This window comes from Sciurus vulgaris, assembly GCF_902686455.1.
Source record: "Sciurus vulgaris genome assembly, chromosome: 7".
Lineage (NCBI taxonomy): Eukaryota > Metazoa > Chordata > Mammalia > Rodentia > Sciuridae > Sciurus > Sciurus vulgaris.
In genome coordinates this window covers 87,161,684-87,175,964 of record NC_136467.1, presented here as the reverse complement: position 1 = coordinate 87,175,964, position 14,281 = coordinate 87,161,684, and positions in this window count along the sequence as shown.

Genomic DNA, 14,281 nt, shown 5'->3' with positions numbered 1-14,281 from the left:
TACCCCTGAACACCCTCTCTTCACATTCTGTCTTCTCTGCTCCCACCTCTTCTCCCTCCGAGTCCTGGGTTCCCAGCGGTTCCAGACCCTCAGATTTCTTGTCCCATAGCGCCATCTAGTGTTCATATAGAACTCTAGCATCAGAGGTCAAAATTATAGAAAACAACTGGGAAAATGTTGACAGTTTTACAAGTCTTGAGATGGTTTTTGAAAAATGTATCATATATTGAACTGATCTTCAGGACTGAAAGGCCACGGGATGGGATAACTGATAACGAGGAAGAAGGGAAGCATAAATTTTCTTTGTGCTGCTTAATCAGCTGCCTATAGAAATTCTTGCCCCAAGGCTGTGAGGTTTGGGGATCAGTTTTCTTCCAAGAAGTAGTAGAAAAGGGGGAAGATCTGATTCAGGAAGAAATTATCACTACAGCACTGCCCTTAACTTCTAAATTTGCTTGAAGTCAACTTAGCCAGTCCTCCTGGCAGCAGGTGAGAGTTTCTGGGTATTTCCATTGCAATTTCTGGCTGATCTATCTCATGGGCAGGGAAGGAGAAACTTGGGCTAAAAGAGTACTACTTTCTAACTCCTAGGGCTACATATGGCCCCCCGGAGAATACTGTGAGGGTCTTGGGTGAATAAAACACAGGCACTCCCAGGAGGTAAAGGTGTGAAGGTTGGAGGTGTTGTTCTACCTGTTCTTGTTCTCAGACCCAGCATGACCAGACCAGCATGACCAAAAAACCACAGGGTTGGATGCTCTTTTAGTTCCCTGTGGGCAACTCAAGTACATGCATTTAATGAGCACCATCTATGTGCCAGTTCAGGGCTCAGAGCAGCTGATATAAAGATAATTAAGATAAGGAATTGCCCTCAAACCTGTCAAGTAATATCTGGGAAGCCTAACTTCACATAGCTAATTTAAATCTCCTAAGAGACTGTGCCTCAAGGTGTGAGGTGAGAAGCAGTTGACAGTTACCCTCTCTTCACTAGGAAAACTTAGGAATGCCAAGACCAAAACTATCTGCATCCCCTGCACTCCTTCTGCCTTAAGGACTTTCTCCATAAAGCCCAGAGACCTCCTTTGTACTGAAACACAACCTTCTCCACCAAAGTGTGAGCAACCTCAGAGCAAAAAGCCAAAGCTGTATCATATTTATCTTACTATACCAGGTGGCTAGCTCAAACCTCATCTGACTTCAAAATGCTACAGCTGCAGAGAAGACGGTAATGGTTCAATATATTCTAATCATTTGGATTCATTAAAAGTCAAGTTCTGCAGGAGTTGATTTTTCAGTTAGCTTTGACCTCTTTGAGCAAATTGTACAAGATAAAATGAAATAAATTCACTTAAGAGTTAGTAAAGAACCCTCTGCCTCTTCTTCTTGTTTCCTTAATAGTCAATACTGTTTTTTTTCTGTGTTGCAGTGTTTTTTTTTTTGTTTTTTTTTTATTGTAAACAAATGGGATACATGTTGTTTCTCTGTTTGTACATGGAGTCAAGGCATACCATTTGTGTAATCATAAATTTACATAGAGTAATGTTGTTTGCTTCATTCTGTTTTTTCCCTTCCCCCCACCACTCCCACCCCTCTTTTCCCTCTATACAGTCCTTCCTTCCTCCATTCTTGCCCCCCTCCCTAACCCTAACTCTAACCCTAACACTAACCCTTCCCTCCCCCCATTATGTGTCATCCTCCACTTATTAGCGATATCATTCGTCCTTTGGCTTTTTGAGATTGGCTTATCTCACTCAGCATGATATTCTCCAATTTCATCCATTTGCCTGCAAATGCCATAATTTTATCATTCTTTATGGCTGAGTAATATTCCATTGTATATATATACCACAGTTTCTTTATCCATTCATCAATTGAAGGACATCTTGGTTGGTTCCACAGTCTGGCTATTGTGAATTGAGCAGCTATGAACATTGATGTGGCTGTATCTCTGTAGTATGCTGATTTTAAGTCCTTTGGGTATAGGCCAAGGAGTGGGATAGCTGGGTCAAATGGTGGTTCCATTCCAAGTTTTCTAAGGAATCTCCACACTGCTTTCCAGAGTGGCTGCACTAATTTGCAGCCCTACCAGCAATGTATGAGTGTACTTTTCTCCCCACATCCTCGCTAACACCTGTTGTTGCTTGTATTCTTGATAATAGCCATTCTAATTGGGGTGAGATGGAATCTTAGGGTGGTTTTGATTTGCATTTCTCTTATTACTAGAGATGTGGAACATTTTTCCATATGTTTGTTGATTGCTTGTAGATCTTCTTCTGTGAAGTGTCTATTCATTTCCTTAGCCCATTTGTTGATTGGATTATTTGTATTCTTGGTGTAGAGATTTTTGAGTTCTTTATAGATTCTGGAGATTAGTGCTCTATCTGAAGTATGATTGGCAAAGATTTTCTCCCACTCTGTAGGCTCTTTCTTTGCATTACTGATAGTTTCCTTTGCCGAGAGAAAGCTTTTTAGTTTGAATCTATCCCAGTTATTGATTCTTGCTTTTATTTCTTGTGCTATGGGAGTCCTGTTAAGGAAGTCTGGTCCTAAGCCGACATGTTGAAGATCTGGACCTACTTTTTCTTCTATAATTTGCAGGGTCTCTGGTCTGATTCCGAGGTCCTTAATCCATTTTGAGTTTAGTTTCGTACATGGTGAGAGATATGGGTTTAGTTTCATTCTGTTGCATATGGATTTCCAATTCTCCCAGCACCATTTGTTGAAGAGGCTATCTTTTAAGTCACCCTCATCCTCACAGAAGACTTGGATTCCATTTGTTTTGTGAGTACTTAGTTACAAAACAATTTCTAGTCAGGCCATTACATTGTCAGCTGTCAATATGTGTAAACTGACATACACTTTTAGGTTCCTGGAAAATATGAAAAAACACAGGAACCTATTTTTGTTCTTGAAAACTCTACTTAGTAGACTGAACTGCAGTAATGATGAAATCATAGTCAAACAAGGTTTCATTGCTCTCAACTGGAGCTTCTGTGTAGGTTAAGATGTAACCACACAAAAGCTGCATCTTTAATGCATTTTTATACATTTACTAATTCATTTAGATACATTTATGGAACACTGACAGCCAGGTAAGTATTCAAAGCAGACAAGATCCCAGACTTGGAATGCTTCTAAATCCAATGTGGAATGCGCCCTCTGGTGGAAAAGAGGAAAAGATGACTATTACCTGAGTAGACTCATTGGATCATTTTCATTTTGAGTTTTCATTCACAAATGCTTTTATTTTAGATCGTTCATTGAGAACTATGGAATATCTTTTAAAAGAAAAACCAAAATAACTTCTATTTCTAAGAAATTTAGATGTGATAACAGATGATAAATCAACATTTGTGAAAGTCAAATTCAAAAGAGTTCTGGAGGCAGTGAATAATTGATAGCTGAAGGATCAATGTGAAAAAAATTGAGGGGGGAATACAAAGGATAAAGAAGCAAGATAAATGACATCACAGGAAGTGATAAAGTCAATCCATAATGTGGAAAAAATGCAGGAAAAAAAATCCCACTTTCTCCTTAAGCCAATGACAAGAATAAAGAGAAGAATAAATTATTAGGCAAAAAAATATATATATATATGTATGAGCAATAGCAACCTAATATAGTAATAGTAATTGTAAAGGACTATGAGGGATTTGAGATTTTTATCCTACTTACAAGCTAACAAGTTAACCTACTGCAATTTCAGGAATGCTGGCAGAACACACAATGAACCAAAGACAAAGGACTTCATTGTACATGGTAATAGTAGTAGTCACAGGACAATGCAAAGACAGCGGGTGACCCTCTCAAACAGAGAGTTGCATTACAGAAACAGAATATGAGCTTGGTATTCTTTATAAGGGCAGTAAGCCTGCCTGACCTTTGCCTTGGAGGGACGCAGCATCTTTGCTATATTAGACAGTAAACAAACCTACCCTTTGCTCTGGAAGCAGAAATTATCTCTGTCCTCCAAATCGTTAGTATGCAAACCCTCTTGCAGAGATAATTTGGAAAAAAGCAGTAGATGCCTCTAATCAATACACATGCAAAAATGTGAGAGACTGGTGGAGAAATGTCTCCCAAGAGTAAGGATTGTTGGAAGTTCATAGAAGGGAAGAAGCAGTAGGTATGTTGAAGTGGTTCCTGAAATTGTTCTGGAAGAGGAAAATTTTAAAGGATTAGGAATTAGGCATTCAAACACAAAGTTCAAAATAAGAAGTTGAAAAAAATATCAAAAGGCAGGAAATGGCTTAGGCAATTAATAAACCAAAGTTGTTTTAGCAGAAAGTTGTGACTACAGCTGGAACAGAGCTTAAAAGTAACTGAGAATCTGGAATATAATCCTGTAAAGTATAATAATAGCAATAATTTACAGAGTGTCCACTGTATACTACAGAAGGCAATTTCCATATCTCAGTCCATGAAATTTAATTTTTACTATCTCAAATCAGAATGGAAACTCAGAGGAACAAGTTATTTGCTAGTCTATGGTATTTCCATTATATTAAAATGAATGATAAAAAAGAATAATAATAATCTTGTAAAAAAAGAAAAAAGTCTAATCTCGCAACAAGGCTCATGGTAATTTGCTGAAAAGAGAGCCTGAAACGAGGAGATGGGAAGTGAAGAGGTGGACACCAGAGTCCAAGAGATACTGAGGCTCTACAATGTGGTGCTCACAGCAGTGGCACACAAAGAGGAAGATGACTGGCTTTAAGGTGTAAGGATGGGAAAACATGTTAAGATGACAGAGCCAAACCAGGTGACTGAAATAATGATAATAATACTATGGAGAAAATTAGAGAAGTGAGATAGGTGTGCCAGTTTTATGTGTCATGATAAATGGCTTTGGAAGTGCTTTATGTGTGATCAAAATCTTTGGATTTTTTTTTTTCCCTAATAGAAGTTTATGTGTGACTTCCTACTATTAATAATAGAAAAGCATTTCAGATTCAAATACAGAAGTTTTTTAGAGTGATATATTCTTTCCTTTTTTCCAAAATTTTGAAAACATGAAAAACTTCTAGAGACAAATTTGCTCTCTGTTCAACAGAGCATTATTCAAAGGGAAAACAATTGCATTGTTATTCCTTGGCTCTCCAGCAAGGATGCTCATGGCTGACTGAATACATAACACTGCATGTGATACAATAAAGCATCTGGAAAATGCTTAAATAATTTTCTCCACTCTCCCTCTGTCTATCCTCTACCCAAGTGTACATTCACCAAGCTGAAAGTACATAAAGTACTCACTCTGTTTAAGTTGAGAAAATCATTTCAAACTCACACATGGTCACCCTTTCAAGAAAGAAAAAAGGGTAGTTTTACTGATAGAATGATTTCTTTTCATGTCTTTTTAACTTTTTCTTGGTAGTAATAACTGTGAAACATAAGTACAAATTACGCCCATAGTAAAACTTCCTGATCCTGACATTAAAGACATACACCATCGTGTTCATAACAGGAAAGTAAATCAGGTATTGAGTATCACGTTTACATTTTTACTAATATTTTTTGAAATGAAGTCTTGTGCCATTATTACTTCTATGATGACTTATGAGAGTGAAGTCGGAATGTCTGCTCTGCCACTTTCCAGCAGTGCCAAGGCTCATTCAGATTGGGCTTGCGCCCTGTGGCTATTGTATGGGCTCTGTGTTTGTCCCAGTGATTTCCCTCCATCCTGTGCTTCTCTGTGGATCATGTGGTGGCTTGGGATGGCCCTAGTAGGTCTAAGCCAATGGGTCAAAAGTCAGACTGCCTGAAAGAATCTCTAGGAAAGACTGAAAAACTCTGAACTGATGTCTGAGTTCTATCCTCAGGCCAATCAAATCCCATTCCTTGGGTGAACCTGGAACATCTGTATATTTGTGAATCTGCCCAGGTAATTAATTCTAATAGCCAGTGAGTTTACACACCAGCCTAAGAATTAAGTCAACACTAAGGCATGCTGAGGACTCAGCTGTCACTAGAAGAACAAGAGGAGTCATACTGAACTGGTAGATTAGAAAAACCACCTATAGAGCTGGTCCCCAAATCAGTGGTCCAAGTTGGTTCGGCCTAGTTAGTAGTAGTTAGGGAAATTATTTTGAGGAAATTGAGTCAACTACCCAGGATCATAGAGCTGAACAGTCAAACCCAAAGCCAAACCCATGTCCACCTGCTTTCCCCACCTCTACCCCTCCCACTTCCATATACACCAGAAGGAATTTAGCTCACTGTTGTCACTGACTTTCAAATGTAAACAAAACAGAAACAATACAGTTTCATTTGGCAAAAGACACTTGAGATGCTGTTTGGTTTTTGTTCCTACTAACATTGATACTAAAATATATATCCAAAGATGAGAAAAAAATGCTTATTTCTTCTGATGCAATACAAATAATTTTTTACTATATTTATAGTCAACAGATGAATTTGTATTTTAAAAAACAATGATGTCTTTTTTAAATTTTTTTATTTGTTCTCATTAGTTATACATGACAGAGGAATGTACTTTGATACATCATATATAGATAAAGTATAATTTATCATTCTTCTGGTTGTACATGATGTAGAATCCCACCAGTCATATAGTTATATATGTGAATAGGGTAATAATGTCTAATTCATTCTACTTTTCTTCCTACTCCTATACCCCTTCCCCACCCTTCATTCCACTCTACCTAAAGTAACTTTATTCTTCCCTTGCCCACCCTCCTTTTTTGAATTAGCATCCACATATCAGAGAAAACATTCAGCCTTTGGTTTTTTGGGATTGACTTATTTCACTTAGCATGATATACTCCAGCTCCATCCATTTACCAGCAAATGCCATAATTTCATTCTTCTCTAAGGCTTAGTAATATTCCATCGTATAAATAAATAAAATGTAAATTTTAAAAAAGAAAGAACTGAAGTGCCTCAGCTCTTCTGTTTAGAGTAAACCACTTTATAAGCCTCTCATAAGACTGTATAATAGCTACTCTGGGTTCACATGTTCTGCTCTCTTCCATGAAACAAAATTTTTACCTATGATTGTTCACTGGGAAGGGTTCTTGGGCTAGGCATTTCATTTAAAAGAGAGGAGGGGAAATAGGCATATGGTATCCAATATTTAGGCTTAACATCCTGTGAACAACCACTGATTGAGAAATTGTTTTGCTTTGCTGATAATAATCTAGGGTGAAGAGTTCGGGTCCTGGAATGTTGATACATCTACCTCAGATTAAATTGACATCATTAAGTCCAATGAACAAGACAGCTGTATAAACTAATTTGTGCTTACTTTTTAATAAATGTTTAATAAATATTTTAGGTACATTAAAAAAGATAAGATATTAACATATTTAGCTGGGAACCAGATCACATTCCTGATAATTTATTATGTTTCATACACACATATGAGTCCCAGTATTGGTCATGTTAATGAAGAGTCTAGTAACATCTAAACTGCTATTTTTAAGAAAAATTTTGCTTAAACATGCATTATACCAGTTACTTAAGACATTTACACCCATTTGTTCAGAACCCCCCAAAAATTATAAGAATCTGGAAAAAAAATATAAAAAGCAATGATGTGAGGTGAAGTGACACACACTGTTATCCCACCTACTGGGGACGCTGAGGTAGGAGGATCACAACTTCAAGGCCAGTGTGGGTAACTTAGTGAGACCTTACCTCAAAATTAAAAACTTTTTAAAAGAGTAGGGTAGGGAGTATTGCTCAGTAGCAGAGTGCCCCTGGGTTCAAATCCCAGTAAAACACACACACACACACACACACACTCTCACACACAGCATTTCATGTTTACAAAATCTGAAACCCAAGCAGTTAAGTAACTTACTCAATACCATGTCCTTATGAGCAATATTGGAACTAGAATCCAGGTGCTGGCTCCCTACCTGGTCTTCCTCCAAGTATTGCTGGTACCCTCTTCCCAGGCATGCCAATAATTTTGTAAAACATGTTAGAACTTACTGCCTCACTGTCTCAAGAATGGGATTGGAATGGAGCCTGAAAGGCTGTTGCCTATCACAATATATCTTCATTGGCAATCTTTTAAAGTTAAGGTACTCCAAGCATAGTGGCACACACCTGTAATCCCAGCTACTCCAGTGTCTTAAGTAGAAGGATCACAAGTTTGAAGCCAACCTGGACTGCTGGAAGGAAAGAAGGAAGGGAAAGGAAGGGAAGGGAAGGGAAGGGAAGGGAAGGGAAGGGAGGAAGAAAGGAAAGAAGGAAGGAAGGAAGGAAGAGCAAAACAAAACTTTGCCATACATAGGCAGTGACATATGCAACTATATGTTCCTGGCCCACCCAACACTACCAGTAAAACTGACAGAGCTGTGAAGAAGACAGTGCCACAGTGCCTTTCATTCCTGTTTCAGAGCAAGCAAGAGGGAGAGGTAGCTCCAGCATCCATTTGATGCAGCTTAAGCAGCATCAGATCCATGTTCACAGGTCAATGAATGCAAATGAAAGGACAGACACAATGCAGTAGACTTAGGTCCTGTGACAAGTAATATCTACTCTCTTCTTAAGTCCACCTTTGGAAGTCTTTGAGTATATCGCCTCTGTCCTTTGTAATCATTTCTCTTCCAAGAGTGCCCACAAATGACACTCTACTGCCTCAGAGGATTCTGCACCGGGTTCTTTCTACCTCACTACTCCACATAGGAAGCCTCTATTTTAAAGTATCACATGGTCCAGGGTGGTCGCTCCAGTTTAAGACATGGCCTATGAATATTAGCCAGAAGCATACAGTAAAGGACAAAACAAGTTAGAGGAAAGGGCTTAAATGTGATCTCAGTTGTCTCTTCTTTTAAAGGCACTAATCCCATTCACAAAGGCTCTACTCTCACGGCCTACCCACCTTCCAAAGGCCCCAACTCTAAATACTACCACTTTGAAGATTAGGGTTTCAGCATGTTAATTTTGGTAGGATGTAAACATTAGCATTTTATTATAAACTTAAACATAAATATATTTTTCTTTTAGAAAGTGAATACTTTATGATTATACTGTCAGTTTGATTGGGAAAAAGTTTTTCATGAATCTCTTTCTTCAGCACATAGTTATTGGTCATTTTCTGTAGGCTGCTGACTTGGGTACTTGATAGCTAAAGAGCAAGCTAAACCAAGCCCTAACCAAGAATCAAATAGTCCTCTTACTGACATCAGATTTAACAGGACTTTAAATTGTAAGTTTGATTCATTTCACTCAGTCTGGAGAAAGAGCTGCCAAGCACAGAGGAATCTCCTTTGCACTATTGTCTTCAGACATTCTTGGCCCTCACACTTAGCATAATTTTGTGATTGGCTCAACTTGAAAGCAAAATCATCCTGTGAGCTAGATGACCTATGGAAACACCAGGTCCCCAGAGAACAATAGGGCCATGGAATCATCATCTATGATATCACTGCTGGGACATGTGTTTTCCCTAGCAAGTCATTTATTCCATTAAAAAAAATTATAACAAGCTTCATTTCATCTTTCCTAGCATAGGGGGCATTGAAAGGATTACACAACATCTTTTTTTTTTTTAATAAACAAACATTATGCTGGAAAGCAAAAGCGGCAAAACAAATGTAGTTATAAATAGATAGTGAATATAGGCTGCCAGGAAAAATGTGGGATTTTTATAAATGGCTATGACTAAACTGCCTTGTGAAAAGATGTTGGTGCTTATCTTTTGGACAATGATTAAGTCACAGTAGGAGTCTCATATCCTCTCAAAAATTAAGAAGTTTCCTTCTACCACTTAAAGTTCATTGCAATATAATCTGAGAGTTCCTTGATCTATCACAGAACCTGAAACTGAAGGCACCTCCCAGTCACATCTAAAACCTGGCAATTTTGTTCTCTGTACTGCAGTGGAAATAAATTTATGATGGTGCCCCAGATAACCTGCTCTTAAGTGTGCAGGATGCTTTAAAGGGGCAGGAAAAGAGATTAAATTAATCTGGAAGAAGAATGTCATTGATCTGGTAGGTATAGAGTAAAAGTCAAAAGTCAAAAGACAAAAGAGAATTAAAGGGAGGATGAGTACCTTTAAAACTTGACCAAATAAAGGAAATATATGTATATTGCAATCAAGAGTACCCCTCAATTCAATGCCTATAACAATTGTTTAATATAGACAGAGTTGATATTATTTTCCACCATCCCAGATTAAAAGAAAAAAAATCAGATATTTAAATAGGAATTTACATGATTTGCTCAAAGCCACTAGAAAATGGCACAGGTAGCTCTTAAACTCAAATCTACGGACTCAGCTGGCAGAAGAATAAAAGAGGTCTCTTGTTCTAGTGTCCTGCCTCACTGGTCGATGGTCATTTTCTGCTTTTCCCATCTTTGGTACCTCAGGCAGGGACCCTCCAGCCTGCTGTCCCTGGTTTTAGATGCCTGTACTCTGAGTGGCTCTTCCCAGTCAACTCATAGCAAAGCCTGTGGAAAATAATGCTTTGATAAGCCCTGATGAAGTAATCCCATCAGATAAGCTTCCTGGGGACTTTGAATTATAACAAAGTATTTCCAGAAACATTACTTGAATGAGACCACAATGGAGCGATACATCAGCTTTAAGTATCACTAACTGTAAGAGTAGACGAATTATTTGGGGAGGAATGTATCCTATTCAACATCTTTCTATTCTGGGAACAAAAATAGCTAGGTTTCAGTACATCTATTCATTTATTTTTGCACATTTTAAAATAACTTAAATTTTTATATCTGACAGATATAAAATCAAAAATCAAGAATGAGAATACTTACAATATTCTTTTTTTTTTTTTTTTTTTTTTTTTTTTTTTTTTTTTGGTACTAGGGACAGAACCCAGGGGCACTTAATAACTAAGCCACATTCCCAGCCCTTTTTATGTTTTATTTTGAGACAGGATCTAAATTGCTTAGGGCCTCAATAAGTTGTAGAGTGAGGCTGGCTTTGAACTTTCAATCCTCTTGCTTCATCCTCCTCAGCCACAGGGATTAAAGGCATGCATCACCACTCCTGGCTGCTATACTAATTTTTAAAGTTTTTATGGATTGGAAAGTGCATGTATGGCATTTACAGAAATGTTGGTGCAATAGCTTTGAAAAAGTTTAGCATCTTATTATAAAGTTAAACATGCACTGTAAAATCCTAAAATCCCAATCCTATATATTAGTTCAAGAGAAATGAAATTATATGTACATATGAAAACCTGTATGTGAACATTTATAGAGCAGTAGCCATAATAGGCAAAAACTAGAAACAACTATAATGTCCATCAAGTAGATAAATGCATTTAGACCATGCATATGGCAGATACCACTTAGCCAGGAAACGAAAGAAGCTACTGATATGTGCAACATGTAAGGATCTCTAGTACGTGATGCTAAGTAAAAACAATCAGACACCAAGAAACATAGGCAGGGCTGGGGCTACAGCTCAATGTTAGAGTACTTGCCTTGCATTCTGGGGGCCCTGGGTTCAATTCCCAATACTAAAAAAAAAAAAAAAAAAAAACAAAGGAATGATTGATTTCATTTATATAAGAATATAGCACTGGCAAAACCATAAAGCTAGAACTCAGAGCAGCAGTTTCCAGGGGTAGGGAAAGGGGAAGAGACTGGCTTCAAAGAAACAAGTAGAACTTTTGGAGGCAAAAAAATGTTCTATATCAATCATAATTATGATGTGGTCACAGGACTATATACATTTGCCAAAATTCATCAAAATATACAGCATAAAATAGTAAACTTTATTATGTGTAAGTTACACCTCAGTAAATCTAACTTTTAAAGCATATTAAATAAAATGTGGTTTGAGATTTGTTTGAATCTCAGATCTGAGAAAAATATGTTTTAAAAAAAAGAAACAGGTGCAGTGGTACACACCTCTAATCTCACTATTCAAAATGCTGAAGTAGGAGGATTACAGATTTGAGGCTGACCTGAACAACTTAAATAAAAAATAAAAAGGACTGGGGATTTGGCTCAGTATATAGAGCTCCCCTGGGCTTAATCCCCAGTACCACAGAAAGAGGAAAAAAGAAAAAGAATTTATTGCAAATTTTCTATAAGATATTGTCTTAGTTCATTGGAGTTGCTATACCCAAAGACCTTACACGGTGTAATTTATAAATGACGGAAATTTATTTCTCACAGTTCTGGAGACTCAATCCAAATTCAAAGGACTTAAAACCAGCAGAGCTGAGAATGGAACTCTCAGTCCAAGACCAAAGGCCTGAGAACCTGGGAGATGGGGGAGCATTGGTGTCAATGCTGGAGTCCAAAGGCCAGAAAATCTGGAAGTGTCTGAACCAGGAGAAAGGTGTTCCAGCTTCAGAGAGAGAATTTGCCCCTTTTCTTCACTTTTGTTCTGTACAGGTCAACGTCCCAAGTCTAAGGTTGAGTACTAGCAGATTTGCATCTGGTGAGGATTCTACTTCATAGGTAACATCTTACAGTGTCCTCATATGGTGAGAGGGGTTCACAGATCTCTCAAGACTCTTTATAAAAGCAGCACTAATCCCAATCTTCAAGGCAGACTGCTCACCAGTAGCCTTCATGAGCCAATCAGTTTGCAAAGACTGCATCTCTTAATACTATCACATTAGGAATTAAGTTTAAACTAAGTTTCAACATATGAATTTTGAAGTGCGGTGGGGGACACATGCATTCAGACCATCACAGATAGGCACTTTACTGGGATTTAGTAATGAAGAAATTAAAGACATAACTATGACTTTAAAGATTTTATCCAGTGAGAAGAGACAGAAGTAAATAAAGCCATGACATTGAGTAATAAGTGTGTTGGTTGAGGTATGTATGAAGGGACATCTCAATCTGATTTCTGGAAATTATGGACTCCTAGAAAGAGAGAGGTTTGAGTTGACCTCTGGTCTGCAGGAGTGAATTATCTGAATAAGACAAGAACATTTTAAACTAAGGGAGTAGAAAGTACAAAAACAGAGGGTGAATTCATAGATAAGTTCTAGTTTTGAAAGTTGCCAAAATTAATCATGTGATGATTAAAAAGGAGAAAATTTAAACAATGAGTCAGAAAGTAAGTTGTATGGCAGTGAAGCATATTAAAATGTGAGTTATTCTTTCCAAGAAAGTGGTAGATGACCTTAAGAATCCTGAAAAACATTTCATTCCAATTAAAATAGCAATCCTGAATACAAATAACAATAATTGCTGGTGATAATGCAAGGGAAAAGGTATGCTTATACACTGTTGGTGGAACTGAAAATTGGCACAACCACTTTGGAAAGCAGTATAGATTTTAATCAAAAGGTTAGGAATGGAATTACTATATAACCCTGCTAACCCACTCCTTGGTATTTATTCAAAAGAGCTAAAGTCAGCATACTATATTGATACATGCATACCAAAGTTTATAGCTGTGCAATTCACAATAGCCAAGTTATGGATACAGCCCAGGTGTTCATCAACAGATGAGTGATAAAGAAAATGTGGTATACATACATACACAATGGAGTTTTACTCCACCATAAAGAAGAATAAAATTATGGTATTTGCTGGTAATGGATGGAATTGGAGATCATGTTAAGTGAAATAAGCCAGACTCACAAAGTCGAGAATTGAATGTTTTCTCTCATTTGTGGAAGCTAGAGAGAAATGAAAAGCAGGGAGTGGTATCATGAAAATAAAAAGGAGAACAGAGGAGTGAAAGAGGGGGCCCACAGGAAGAATGCAGGGGTGAGTAAGAGAGGCAACTATGAGATGAAATTAACCAATTTATGCTATATGCATGTATGAATACATCATGATGAATTCCACTTTTATATATAGCTATAATGCACCAATTTAAAAAAAAAAAATAAACAAACAGAAGGAACCAGTAGAGTATAGGAAGGGGATCAGGGTAAGGGAGGAAGAAAGTGAATGGGGATGCACTAGAAATTGGGGGAAGAGAGAGAGAGAGAGAGAGAGAGAGAGAGAGAGAGAGAGAGAGAGAGAGAGAGAGAGAGAGAGAGAATCCTGAAAACCAAGTTTATAAATGAATAGGACTGTTACATATTAAGAACAAGCATTTTTTGTTTTAGAGTGGCTTATTAATTCTTCAATGACTCAAAGATCAGCACAGACTTCACTGATCTGTTCCATTTCTGATATCTTTACTTCATGTCCTGTTTACTTCAATTCATCAATTCAATGGCTTTAAACTTCTAAAAAAAATCAAATGCACAAAAACCTAGCTGTCTATCATTCTGTATCATCCTGGAACATACAAGAATTATTTAGCATATGTCACTTTGTGGTACAAAAGTCCCTTCCCAAGGAATCAGCAAAA